The following is a 13,062-nucleotide window of genomic DNA, read 5'->3' on the forward strand; positions in this document are numbered from 1 at the left end:
ATTCAAAACGTGTTGGAATGTAGGTAGGTAATGCAACGGGCGGGGTCGGCTTCCCCATCATCATATGGACAGTGTAAGCGTATAGCACATGCGCATAAAGGGAACTTTGTAAAGCGCGCGTTGAAGGAGCTACTAACTGCACGTGCGTGAAGAGCCGCCCGGCGTCTGTGAGCAGGCCCAGGGCTCGCAGTATAATTCTGAGAGCGTTACGCGCTGCACATGCGTGTGAAAGTGCGTGAGTAGAAGTCAATGTCCCTCCGCGCCTGTGCGGTAAAGGTCGTGTGTCTAGAAGTTTGAAATCGACCTAAAGGGTACATTCAGAGGCACCACAAAGTCACATACCAAATGATTAGCCAAACGCGTTATGTGGCCCAAAAGTGCGAGGCCCAGTGGTTAAAGGTAAACACCGGGGGACATGTAATGTAATGTAAAGAGTACTTTTATAGCGCTTCTATCACTCCAGGGAGTATCTTGGCGCTCACCCAACCCAGATGGAGGGGTTGGAAGGAAAGGAGACAATTCACGCTAAACACTACATATTTACACCAGTGCTGTACAAGCTGCATCGGTCAGAGATAACACCCAGGTTTTTACTGCCTTCCTAAACTGAGTTTCATGGGACAGGGATCGTAAAGAGAGAGGGAGCTTGTTCCAGGCCTTGGCACCCAACACAAAGAGGGATTTGCCGCCTTTAGTTGCTAACTTAAATCTGGGGGATTATGAGCAGATTCTGACCCACAGTCCTTAGGCAACGTGTCGGGTAAGATCGTCTAAAACCATTACATAGATATTTTGGTCCTTGATGTTGAAGAGCCCTGAAGGTAATTAACAGGATCTTAAAAAGAAACCTTTTTCCGATTTATTGTATATAAAAGGTTTTATGCGCTGAAAGGGGAGAGGAACATGTATCTTGAAATACCCTCCCTACCAGCGCTATTTGTGCATCCATTAAATAGACATGATACCTAGTGGTGTGGTATTTAGGAACCATGGAAGGCTTTTTAGAGTTAAAGACTTTCTAGTGTAATGTGGTGTACTGGATGTATGTTGCATGTAGAAATAGGTGAAATCTGGTTAATCACAGGACTAATTGCAACCAAGGAAGGCTATTTGAAGCCAAGAGATGTCTAGTGTAACACGATGGAATTGATGCACATGTTTTTTCTTACAGGCTTAGAATTTAGCCATATCACGGTGGAGTGTGATCTTCATCACCCCACTGAGTGGAAATCCTTTCACCATAGTTTGGTAAGAGCGGAGCTCGTTGTTTTTGTTTATCACGGTTCTGATGAATGCCGCGGACCCAGTTGGGCCTTAAGGCAGAAACATGTTGACCCCATTGATAGCGGTGGGGGGACAATATTATCCCCATTACACTGATAACTTTGTTTTAAACTACCATATAGAGGTCAGCACTATTAAATTAAAGCTGACACCTTTAATGGCCTTTTAACTCACTATCTTCTCCCATGGGCCCCCACTTAGTTTAGAAGTGCATCCCTATCGTCAGGTGTATGTCCGCCCTCTTACAAACCAAGTTTTTAGTGGCCGAGGACTGGTCAACGAAGAAGCATGACACCAAGCGGTGTGTGAGACCAGTCCTTCACTTTTTGTGAGTTGCCTGCACTCACAGAGTAAAACTGCACTAGCACTAGTGACACCTCACTGGGAGCGTAAAGTAAGCTTGTGTTCTTTGTAACATTAACCATACACTTCAACGGTACCCGAGTTTATGTTGACTATGAAAGGGTAAACTATCCTCCACACGGCGCTCAAATCTGTATATACCCTTTCAGGGAAAGCCAAGTTCCACAATATACTCAAGTCTTGTACAATACAAAACTAATGCCCTGCTATAAACAATCTATACCTGTATCAAACCCCCCGACAGTCACTGAACCTAAATTGAGAAATGAAGACGATAGGAGTAGAAAAGTGGTTAACAGTGTTTACCCTATGGAGAGAGTGTACTCTGTAACACACTGTTTGCAGACAGTGAAACATTCATGATAAATATGCCGCAGAGTATTAAAAAGTATCTACTAAGCCCAGTGCACTCTCTATGCAGAACTTACCCAAACAGTTACAACTCACTTAAAATAACCAAGGTCTGAAGGTGCTAAAGATCATACTAGCTGCAGCATTCCTACTGTGATGAAAGGTTTACAGATACATCATTGGTCTGGGTTTGAGGTGGTTGAGGTTTTCCATGGGGTTGTTGTTCTATTATCATTTGTTGGGAATAGTTGCGGATCTGGTTGAGAGGCTTACTGGGACAATTTGCTGAACTATTGCAGAGAAATGGTGGGTTGCGCATCGTACTGTTTACGGTTTGAACTGTACCAGGGGTCCTGAAGAACTGGATAGAGCTATCAGTCGAGGTGTTGTTATATGACCACGTTTCTGACCTGTGCGATGTATAGTGCTACTGGCACTAAAAGTTCTGACTACGGAACGCATAAGCCTGTGTACTGTAAGTTTTGCAACTATGATTACAAAATTAATAAAAACAGATTTAAACAAAAAATGAAAGGTTTACAGATACATCATCTTCTGAAGCAAAACAAGCACATGTACATAAGTTAGAATCGTATAGATTGTGTGCATCAGGTACTGTCTAAAAACTCAAGGCGGTTTACAATACTTTGTAGGTAGAATCTTTGCCCCGATGGAAACTTTTTCTGCAGAACCAAACAATTTGTGTGGAACATAATGTACACAAGTCAGCGGTCACCTGCACACAGTTACGCTCGAATACTAAAAATGTATACTATGTTTAACCCCTTCGCCGCGGCACGAATTTTGCCGCGGCGCTTGGGGGGTTTGGGGGCAGCGCCGCGCCGCCATGCTCGTGACGGAACCACTTTGTCATGAGCCACGGGCGCGCTGTGCTCATGACGGAGTGGTTCCGTCATGACTCCGCCCACTCGCGCTAATCGCCCGCACAGGCGGGGAATCAGCGCCGCGTGGGCGGAGTGGCCGCCAACGGTCGCAGCATGACGGAACGATTCCGTCATGAGCACACGGCGCCCGTGGCTCATGACGGAGTGGTTCCGTCATGAGCAGGGAAGGGGTTAATACCTCCACACACCTATGATGCACAGGTGTTTTGTAAACACAGCCATTAGCTGGACAACGGCAGTAGAAAATTAGTTCGAAAAGTAATATGGTAATTACCCGCCACTATGTAAACTATAAAACAAATTAACACTCATTGGATGATGTAATCAGTGATGTACTAAATGGGGTCATAGAACATTTCATGAGAGATGTCACATGTGAGGGCATAAGCAGTGCATGGCGGAGGCGCAAGTTATGGTTACCTAGGATCATCCCCACATGTCCGACTGGAACCAGAAAAATTGTTTGTGAGCAGTGCCCCTGCGTGCTGGTAGGTGGTGTCATTCGGCTTCGGGCGGCATCCGCGCGTGGAGCTACGTAGAACACGAAGACTACTGGTGTGGAAACCAGGGCTCTGAACGGAGAACAGTCTTGATGCTAGAAATCTGTTCAGAGTGTAGGAGATGGGAGTGTCGACAAGGCATCTGCGGCTAGATAGTCTCCATCAGATAAGGCTGAAGATAGGTTAAGTGCTCATCTGATAGTGACTTCTAGCCGCACATTCCTTACCTTAGAATAGATACCCAAGCAATAATTTAACGGAGGTGGGTCTGCCAACATGATTAACCATTTCCATGCGTCGGACGGCCGGGAGCCGTCCTACGACACGGTGGGCGTGTGCGTCAGATGGCTCCCAGCCGTCCTAGCACCCACCCATGGGGGAAGCGCTGGCACTCCCCCCGCGGGCCGCCCCTAAAGCAGCCCCCACCCGCAATGACAAAAGAAGCCCTTCCACTCCCCCCACTCCCCGCCTCATCATGTAATGACGTCAGCGCGCCTTGCGCGCTGAGGTCATTACAGGATACCGGACGCGCTGGAAGCCATTTGCTTCCTCTGCGTCCAGCAGTAAAGAAGTGAGTTTGTTCTCGGGGAGGCTGGGGGGGGATTTACAAAAGGCATTGGAGGAAAGGAAAGTGTTTTCCTTTCCTCCGATGTCTGTTTTAAGCATTCCTGCTGCACGATCGCGCATGAAGCGCGATCGTGCAGCAGGAATGCTTGTTTTGGTTTTTTTTTTAAACTGAACCTTCGAGTTTGCATTCAATTCTTTTTGCCCAACCACTGTGGACAGAGTTATTTTACTGTGATTTGATATTCAACCCACCATGTAGAATTGTACTCCTTGCATAACATTCCCACTGAGTAAATCCTACACATAGGATGGGTAGAGGATGTGTCAGAGTGTGTTTAGTATGGAATGTTTGTGAGCGCCCACAAATGTGTCAGTATGTGGGCATTCACAAGCTGCTCCCCTATCCTTTCCCACCCCATCAATGATCAAAGATTCACTCCAGGTGAGGACTTGAATGAGCCTATGAATCTTTTCCAGAGTGGAAGGGGGACTGGGTTGTAGAGAAATGTATTTCTGCAATTGGATAAAGAAGAAAAAAAAGATACATGACTTTGCACTGAAATTCAAGCTTTCCGCAGCAAAATTTTACTGTTCATAAAATTCTGTGTTAGGCTAATGGTAGTGCAAAAAACAAAGATTTGGAAGACACACAAGTACTCCGGGAGTATGCCACGAAAGCTGTAAATGAATTATAGCTGTGATGGAAACTAGTAAAGGATTTATAAACTCATGGAGGTAACCAGGGCACAGTGTGGCAGCAGGACCAGAGTCCTAGTGTTACTCATGGGCACTAGCTGTCCCACCACAGTCCTGGCACCACTCAGTGGTTGGCAGCATTCCGCCCCCTGCATGAAGTCTCCCTCCTTATACTAGGACTCCCAGTTAAATAGATGGTGTTTCAGTGTTTCTTCTCTGCCATTCAACATCCATCGATACACTTTATGCATCGGACGGGGGCCGTCCGACGACACGGTGGGCGTGTTTGTCGGACGGGGGGGGGGGGGGGGTCTGGCTGGTGTGCGGGGGAGAAGCGCTGGCGCTCCCCCCGCGGACCGCCCCTAAAGCAGCCCCCACCCGCAAAGGAAGCCCTTAGGCTTTCCCAATACACTTCATCATGTAATGACGTCAACGCGCCTCGCGCTGACGTCATTACATGATGAGGTGTGCCTCGCATGAAGAGCGATCGGGCAGCAGGAATGCTTGTTTGTTTTTTTTTTAACTGAACCTTTCCAAAAGAAAATGTATTTCGAAAAGAGGTGGTTAAAAATAACGAATAGTTTCTTACCTGTCGGTGTAGTTTTGCAGCTTGAAGATCTTTCTGGATTCACTATGCTGTGCATTATTCCGCGATCTTGTGGTTGGGTCCGGATTCGTAGTCTTTTCTTTGTTTTTTGTTTTTTTTTGTAGCCCAGGTGGGCGGCGACGACCCACCATTTGGTGCACCTCCCGTGACGTCGTCGTGCTTCCTGTGGAAGTCCCACCTTTGGGGCGCCATCTTCGGGTTCTTTTTTCCATTCTTTTTTTTTTTTTTAACCCTAGGCGATTGATTAATCCTTCTTTTCCATTTTACCCCCTCTTCCTCCAGCCTCATCTTCCTGGCGGAGGTGGGTGGGTTCGCTAGTGAATCCAGAAAGATCTTCAAGCTGCAAAACTACACCGACAGGTAAGAAACTATTCGTTTTGCAGCGTGAATCTTTCTGGATTCACTATGCTGTGCATAGACTTTGTAGCGGTTTTCCTAATTTTGCGGCGGCTGGGTGGTAGATGAGCGTTGGTCGTTGAAAATGTGTTGAAGCACCTTCTGTCCCACCTGTGCTTCCTTGTTCATCTGAATGTCCACGCAGTAGTGTTTCGTGAACGTGTGCACAGATGCCCAAGTAGCCGCCAGACATATGTCCTGGATGGGCGTGTTCGCCAGGAAGGCAACGGTGGCCCCCTTCTTCCTTGTGGAGTGAGCCTGAGGCCCCTCCGCTAGCTCCTGTCCAGCCTGTTTGTGGCAGAATTGAATAGTGAGGGCAATCCATCTAGCGATGGTGCCCTTAGTCACTGGCCTACCCATGAAGCTAGTAGCAAAGGACACAAACAGCTGCTTCAACTTCCTGAGTTCCTTGGTTCTCTCAATGTAGTGCATCACCGCTCTTCTAGCGTCGAGGGTGTGCAAAGCCTTTTCTGCGTTTGAAGTCGGGTTTTGGAAGAAACTTGGTATCTGAATACTCTGATTCATGTGGAACGCCGACACCACCTTGGGCATGAAGTGTGGGTCTGTTCTCAGGACTACCCTGTCCTTATGAATCTGAATGTAGGGTTCCTGTAGTGTTAGTGCTTGAAGCTCGCTCACCCTGCGTAGTGAGGTTATGGCCACCAGAAAGGCCGTTTTCATCGTCAACATTTGCAGTGTGGCCTTGTGAATGGGTTCAAACGGTGCCTTCATGAGCTCCGTCAGAACCACGTTTAGATTCCATGCCGGCGGCGGCAACCTTTTCGGAGGGGCCATTCTTTTGGCTCCTTCCATGAATCTCTTCACCACCTGCGAAGTGAAAAAACTTCCACCCTTTTCACCTCTGGTGTAGGCAACGATCGCCGCTAGGTGTACCCTTAGGGAGCTCGAGCAGAGGTTACTCTTTAGAAGGTGTGTGAGGTACCTCAGTACTGTTGAGTCTCTAGTCATTCTGTTTTGCAGGCCCTTCTTCCTGCACCACACAGTAAATGTCTTCCATTTTGCGCTGTAGCATTTTCGTGTAGTTGGTTTCCTTGCCTCCCGTAGCACTCGCATAGTGCTCGGAGGCAATCTTAGGTGCGCGAACTCTAGGTCTTCAGGAGCCATGCCGCCAGGTTGAGGGTCTCTGGCTCTGGATGCAGGACCTCTCCGTTTTGCATGGAGAGCAGGTCCCTTCTCCTCTCGAACCTGTATGGATTGCCTTGTGCCATTTCTTGAATTTGTGAGAACCAGGTCTGCCTTGCCCACTGCGGAGCCACTAGGAGTCATGTTGCTGGTTCTGCACTTGTCGAGCACTCTGTGCAACAGGGGTATCGGTGGAAAGGCGTAGGCAAATGTCCTCGACCAGCTTATCCATAGGGCATTTCCCTGGGATTGCTGATCTGGTTGCCTGGACGCGAAGCTTTGGCATTTTGCATTTTGGCGTGTTGCAAATAGGTCTATTGTGGGAGTTCCACATCTCCGGAAAAGCTTCTCCGTTTCCTGGCCATTGAGCTCCCACTCGTGCGATGCCGAGGTCTGCCTGCTTAGCCAGTCTGCCTCCACATTGTCCTTCCCCGGTAGGTGAATTGCCAGTAGATCTATCCTGAGAGGTAAGGCCCATCTCCAAATCTCCTGTGCCGGAGAGGAGAGAGGGAACGACTGTGTCCCCCCCTGTTTGTTGATGTAGAACATTGCCGTGGTGTTGTTTGTTTGAACCAACACCCTCTGGTTGTACAGGTGCCTTTGGAATGCCTTCAGGGCTAGCAGGATTGTTTTCAACTCGAGGTAATTGATATGGCGAACCGCATCTGCTGGAGCCCACAGACCCCTCACTCTGAGGTTGTCCAGGTGCGCTCCCCATCCCTTTTGCGATGCGTCCGTGGTAATGGTCATTGTTGGGTTTGGTGGTGTAAGGCTTCTCCCTGCTGTCATGTGGTCTCTGTTCCACCAAGTTATCTCCTCCTGCACTGCGTGCGTAACAACCACTCGATCCTCCCAACTTCCGTTTGCTTGTGACCATTGCTGTTGTAGCCATTCCTGGAATGGTCTCATGTGCAGGCGTACATTCGGCACCAGCTGGATACACGACGCCATCATCCCCATCATCTTGCTCACTGACCTCACTGTCAGAGCTCGCCCCTTCTGGTAGAGCCGCGTCTCCTTCAGTAGGGCATCTGTCCTCCTGTCGCTGGGCACCACTGTGCTGTTCAGGGAGTTGATTTTTGCCCCCAGGAAAATCTTCACCTGCTCCGGTTCCAGCGATGACTTCCCCCAGTGAATCGAGAACCCCAGATTCGTGAGAGTGTCTGTTACGCGTTTTGCGTGCTTCTCGCACTTCTCGCGTGAGTTTGCCTTGACCAGCCAGTCGTCTAAGTAGGGGTAGACATGGATCCCCTGCCTTCGTAGGTGGGCCGCGACCGCCGACATGCATTTTGTAAAAACCCTTGGCGCCGATTTTAATCCGAAGGCCAGGGTTGTGAACTGGTAGTGTTCCTGGTCGATGTTGAACCTTAGAAGGCCCTTGTGTCTTCTGTTTATTGGGATGTGCAGGTAGGCATCCTTGAGGTCCACGGTGACCATGAAGTCCCCGTCTCTTATTTGGGGCAGTACCTCCTGCAGCGAAGTCATTTTGAACCTCTGCGTTCTGATGAACTTGTTTAGGTACCGCAGGTCCAGGATGGGTCTGAGGTTTCCGTCTACTTTCGGGACCACGAAGTAGTTTGAGTAGACCCCCTTGTTGCGTTCTCTGAACGGCACTGCCTCTATGGCTCTCTTTTCTAGAAGTTTCCGTGTTTCTTCTCTGAGTAGGGCCAGTTCTTGAGCCGATCTCTGCCTTCCCTTTGGTTTTCTGTTTGGAGGTTTTTTCTCCAAATCTACGCAGTATCCGTACTGCATGACGTTCAGTATCCACTTGTCTGTGGTTATACGCCGCCACTCCTGAAGGTAGAACCTCAGTCTTCCGCCTACTGGTGTTGTATGCTCGTAGGCTTTTGAATCTTCTCTCCCCCCTGATGTTCCTGTTCTGCGCCTCACCCTTGGGGGCATGTCGAGGGTAGGCGTCCTCTTGCGTGCTGAGTCACTTTGATGAGGGCTGGTCACCCCCTCTCCTCCTCTGGCCACGTCCGTTCCCTCTCCCGCGAAAGGACTGGCCCCGAGGTTGGTACTGCCAGTTTTGCTTCTGTTGACCTTGTTGTCCGTGACTTTCACCCTGCTGACCCTGCTGGAACGTCTGGTGCGACACCCCCTGCTGGCTTCCTCCCCTACCGTAGGGTCTCCTCGAGGGGTTGCCTCGCCTCATTCCCCTCAGCTGTAGGGCCCCCATGGACCTCGCCGTTTCGTTTTCTTTTTTCAGCTGGGTGAGTTTCTCGTCTACTGTTGCTCCGAACAGTGTCTCTCCATTGAAGGGGGTGCTAAGGATGTTGTTCTGCACCTCCGGTTTGAATCCCGAGATTCTTAGCCATGCATGCCTTCTCTTGGTGACCCCTATGGCCATTAGTCTTGCTGCCGTCTTTATACAAGAGTTGGCGATGTTTTTACCTTCGTCTACCAGGTGCGAGGCTCTCTGGCGGTATTCTTCGGGGAGGTGCTTTACTAGCTCCCCCATCTCGTCCCAGTGCTGGTACTGGTGCCTATTGAGAAGTGCATTGGAATTCGCCATGCGCCAGTGCATTGCGGTGTTCCGCTCGACCTTTCTTCCTGTGAGGTCTATCCTCCTGCTCTCTTTATCAGGTGGTGGCCCCGAAGTTGCTGGTACGTTGGCCCTTCTCCTGGCCGTGGAAGCTATGATGGAGTCGGCGGTGATGCTACCCTTGATGTAAGGGGGGTCCAGAGAAGAGTGCTTATACTTCTTCTCCGTCCTGGGCGTGATCGAACGGTAGGTCGCTGGTTCCTTGAAGGCTTCTCTCCCCTGATTCATCACACTTTGTAGCATGGGGAGGAATTGGCTCCTCGTCTGGATGGGGAGCAGGGTCTCGAGGAGGAAATCGGCTTTCGGCCTCTCTTCGTCGAGTTTGACGCCGAAGGCTGTCGCTGCGCTCCTGACCACCATATTGTACACCCCGATGTCGTCGGGTGGCGAAGGCCTCGAAGGGTACGTGTCCACGGGCTCCTCCGGGTTTTCGGTGTCGAGATCCTGCCATTCGATGTCGTGGCTGGTAGATGGCGCCGAGCTGTAGAACGACTGCTGGTCTTCTTCCTCGGCTTCGCCTTCATAGTAGGTCTCGTCTTCCTCTTCGAGATCTCTTGTCAGCCCCTCGGTGTCGAATTCGTCCTCGACGACGTTCGTCAGTGGAGCCGTTGGAATCTTAAATTCCTTCATCTTGGCATCGAACTCCTTCTTCCTTTGAAGGATGTTCTCCATTTCGGCCTCGAGCCGCCTCTTCTTTTTCTCCATCTCGGAGATGCTTTCGGCGTCGACCGCGGCCCTTTTCGACGGAACTTGTGTCGGCGTCGACCGCTCTTTCTGCGTCTAGCGTCCCGTTTCATGGGTTGACTTCGACGATCCTTGCCTTTCGGCGTCTTTCGGCACCAGGGAGTCCTTTTCGAAGGATCCGCTCGGCCTCTTGTCCATGGTTCCCCCCTTGGTCGTCGAACTTTTCGGCGCCGGGGTTCCCTTCGTGGACTTTGACTCTGATTTTCTCGAGTCCCCCTCGGGTTTTCGAGGTATTTTCTGTTTTGAGCTCGACGATTCTCTTACCTCGTCTTCATTTTTCTTGTCGGTCTCTACGACCGTGAAGTTTGAGTCCCTCGGCGACGTTGTCCTCATCGTTCATGGATAGGCCCAGATCGTAGAGCGACGGGGCCTTACCCTTGCCATCCATGCTGGCGTTGGCTCTTCTCTGCCGCTCTCTCACCCGGAGCGTCTTCGGCGCGAAGGCTGAGCAGGCGTTGCAGTCCTTACTCTGGTGGTCGACCGGTAGGCAGAGGTTGCAGACCGGATGCTGGTCCTTCTGCGCGAACTTGTGGTGGCAGTTAGGGCAGAACTTGAATGGCGTCTTGTCCATTGCGCTCAGGGCCTCTGAGTGCGCATTCTCCAAGGGCGTCGAAGAAAAGTCGCCAAACTTCCTTTCTTCGCGCTCCTGATGTAATCTATTCCTTTCCTGTGATATCTTCGTAGTAGTTATCGACGAAACTCGCTTTTCTTTCTTCTTCCTTCGATTGTAACTCTGGAGCTTCCCGATGACGATCCAGACCCAACGGCGGAAAAAAGAATCTGAAGATGGCGCCCCAAAGGTGGGACTTCCGCAGGAAGCACGACGACGTCACAGGAGGTGCACCAAATGGTGGGTCGTCGCCGCCCACCTGAGCTACAAAAAAAAAAAAAGAAAAGACTACGAATCCGGACCCAACCACAAGATCGCGGAATAATGCACAGCATAGTGAATCCAGAAAGATTCACGCTGCAATAATATATCTACTATGCACAGAAACGTTTAAAACTGGCATAATCTTCACCTGGGCTTAGTATGGCCGTGATTGCTTGAGACTACTGTCCGATGCATCATCTGCTTTACCATTGGTACTGTGGTAAAAAAAACACTAACATTACGGAGGTGAATGTTTGTACTAGAACTTGTAACAAGATGTAATCTATTGATATACACTTCGGTAGAATTAAAAATGTATTCATGTTCTTCCTGGCAAGCTAAAAGGTAACACAGGGCCAGATATGTAATGAGAAATGAATGCTTTAATATTTCAGACTCTGGATCAAGTTTGATAATTGGCACGTTTTGTGTATTTTTATTTTTCATTACATTAAATCTTTTGTAAGTGCTGCATTAGTCAGTAAGTCACCAAAAATGTGTCTTAAAGCCTTTGCACAAAATGGAGACACTCAAGTTTAACTGGGATTCACTGCCCTGGGAACTGTTTCAGTGTTGAGAAAAGTACAACGTAACATTATAAAGTAATACTGGCCTCCTCAAATGAAAATTTGTATTTTCAAGATATGTGAAAGTCTATACTGTTGAAAACTGTATATTTATTTCCTCGGTTCCTAAGAAATGTTTTACGAAGTGGGCTGCAGGGAACACTGAAACAAAGTGAGACGATGCTCACCTCTTAGTCTGAACATTAAAGGGCCTTTTGTGTCGGGGAGCGCCCCCTTTGGCAAGGGTCGCTCCCCTTGGGTAAATTAAAACAAGCTTACAGCGCACACTGCTGTTAATCAACTAAAACTGCACAATCTAGACCATTGCACTAAATGTAACTTTATGAAAAATTTGGTTGTGACATTTACAAACTAAAGAGAGAATGAAAGGGTGGATTAGCCTATTACATTTCATTAACTGGGATATTTAATTTAATGTCAATCAAGATACTCCCATAGCTGAATGAAGTGGAAGAGGTCAGCAGGATAACCTGCTGAGAAAGGTTCACATTTTCCAAATCTTTACTTTGTCTCAAAAAAATGTAAAAGTGGGCAACAACACCAGCTTGTACGTTTAATTGTTCCATTTGCGTGGGTCTGTTGGTAATGGAAATAAGTTCTATGAAGAGCCTGGTGGTCCCTGTAATTTACATAACTACCGACAGTTACGCTGTTGCAGGTTTAAACTAAGCCAATTATAATCGGTTATGCACCAATAATGCAGTGAATATGATTTAGTGTGACTTTAACCACCATTGGAATTTTAATGAGCTTAACAGTGTTTGGGAGTGAACCCTTGGGCAAGGGTCGTTCCCCCTTTTTGAGGGTGAATTTTTTGGCTGTTTCTGCTCCCTGTGGGGGGCAGATCAGCCTTAGGCTTTTAGGCCCACCTACCACCTTTGCTTCGCTGGTAGACAGTGTGTGGACTAGTGAATTATTTGCATGTGATTTTAATGTTTTATTTCTCCTTTTTATTCTAGTGCAAAGTTTTTGTTTCTTGTTTGCGGTTTCGGCAGTGGTTGGTCTGCAGTTTTGCGTAGTTGCATTTTTTTGGTAAGAAAATTATTTTTGTTGTGTTTAATCCAAATGTGTATTAGTGTCATACAGGAATGCATTTTTTGTAAGTGGTTTTATAATAGCAGCATATTTAGTTAGTGTTTTGTGAATGAAAATCTTTGCAATGTGTTTTGCATTGTCTTATGTCTAATTTTCTTTTATTTTAAAGTGGGATACTGTTGGTCCTTACTGTGTCTGTGCAGAGTAGGTGGTGGTGATTCTAGCTGATTCTGGCAAGTGAGTGCTATAGTGTTGGAGTATATAGGTCTTTGTGATAAACAAAATGTAGCTTTATTTCTTTTTTTACAAAGGGTTTTTTGTTGTTGACTTGTTTGACAAGTTACCTTTAATAGTAAGCATTATGGCTAGCCGTAGAATGACTGCTCAGCAGGTGGTTGGTATGCTTCTTGAATCTTCCTCTGAGCAGGATTATGAGACTGACAGTGCGTCTGAGGGAGAGGAGGG

General features: G+C 48.3%; 1 protein-coding gene across 4 annotated transcripts in view; it reads right to left on the reverse strand.

The window, feature by feature from the left end:
- The window catches only part of RBM26 (RNA binding motif protein 26), a 999,243-nt gene that overhangs the window by 905,401 nt on the left and 80,780 nt on the right, over positions 1-13,062 (reverse strand). The window lies entirely within an intron of this gene.

Source organism: Triturus cristatus, chromosome 8, assembly GCF_964204655.1.
Source record: "Triturus cristatus chromosome 8, aTriCri1.1, whole genome shotgun sequence".
NCBI classification, from domain to species: Eukaryota; Metazoa; Chordata; class Amphibia; order Caudata; family Salamandridae; genus Triturus; species Triturus cristatus.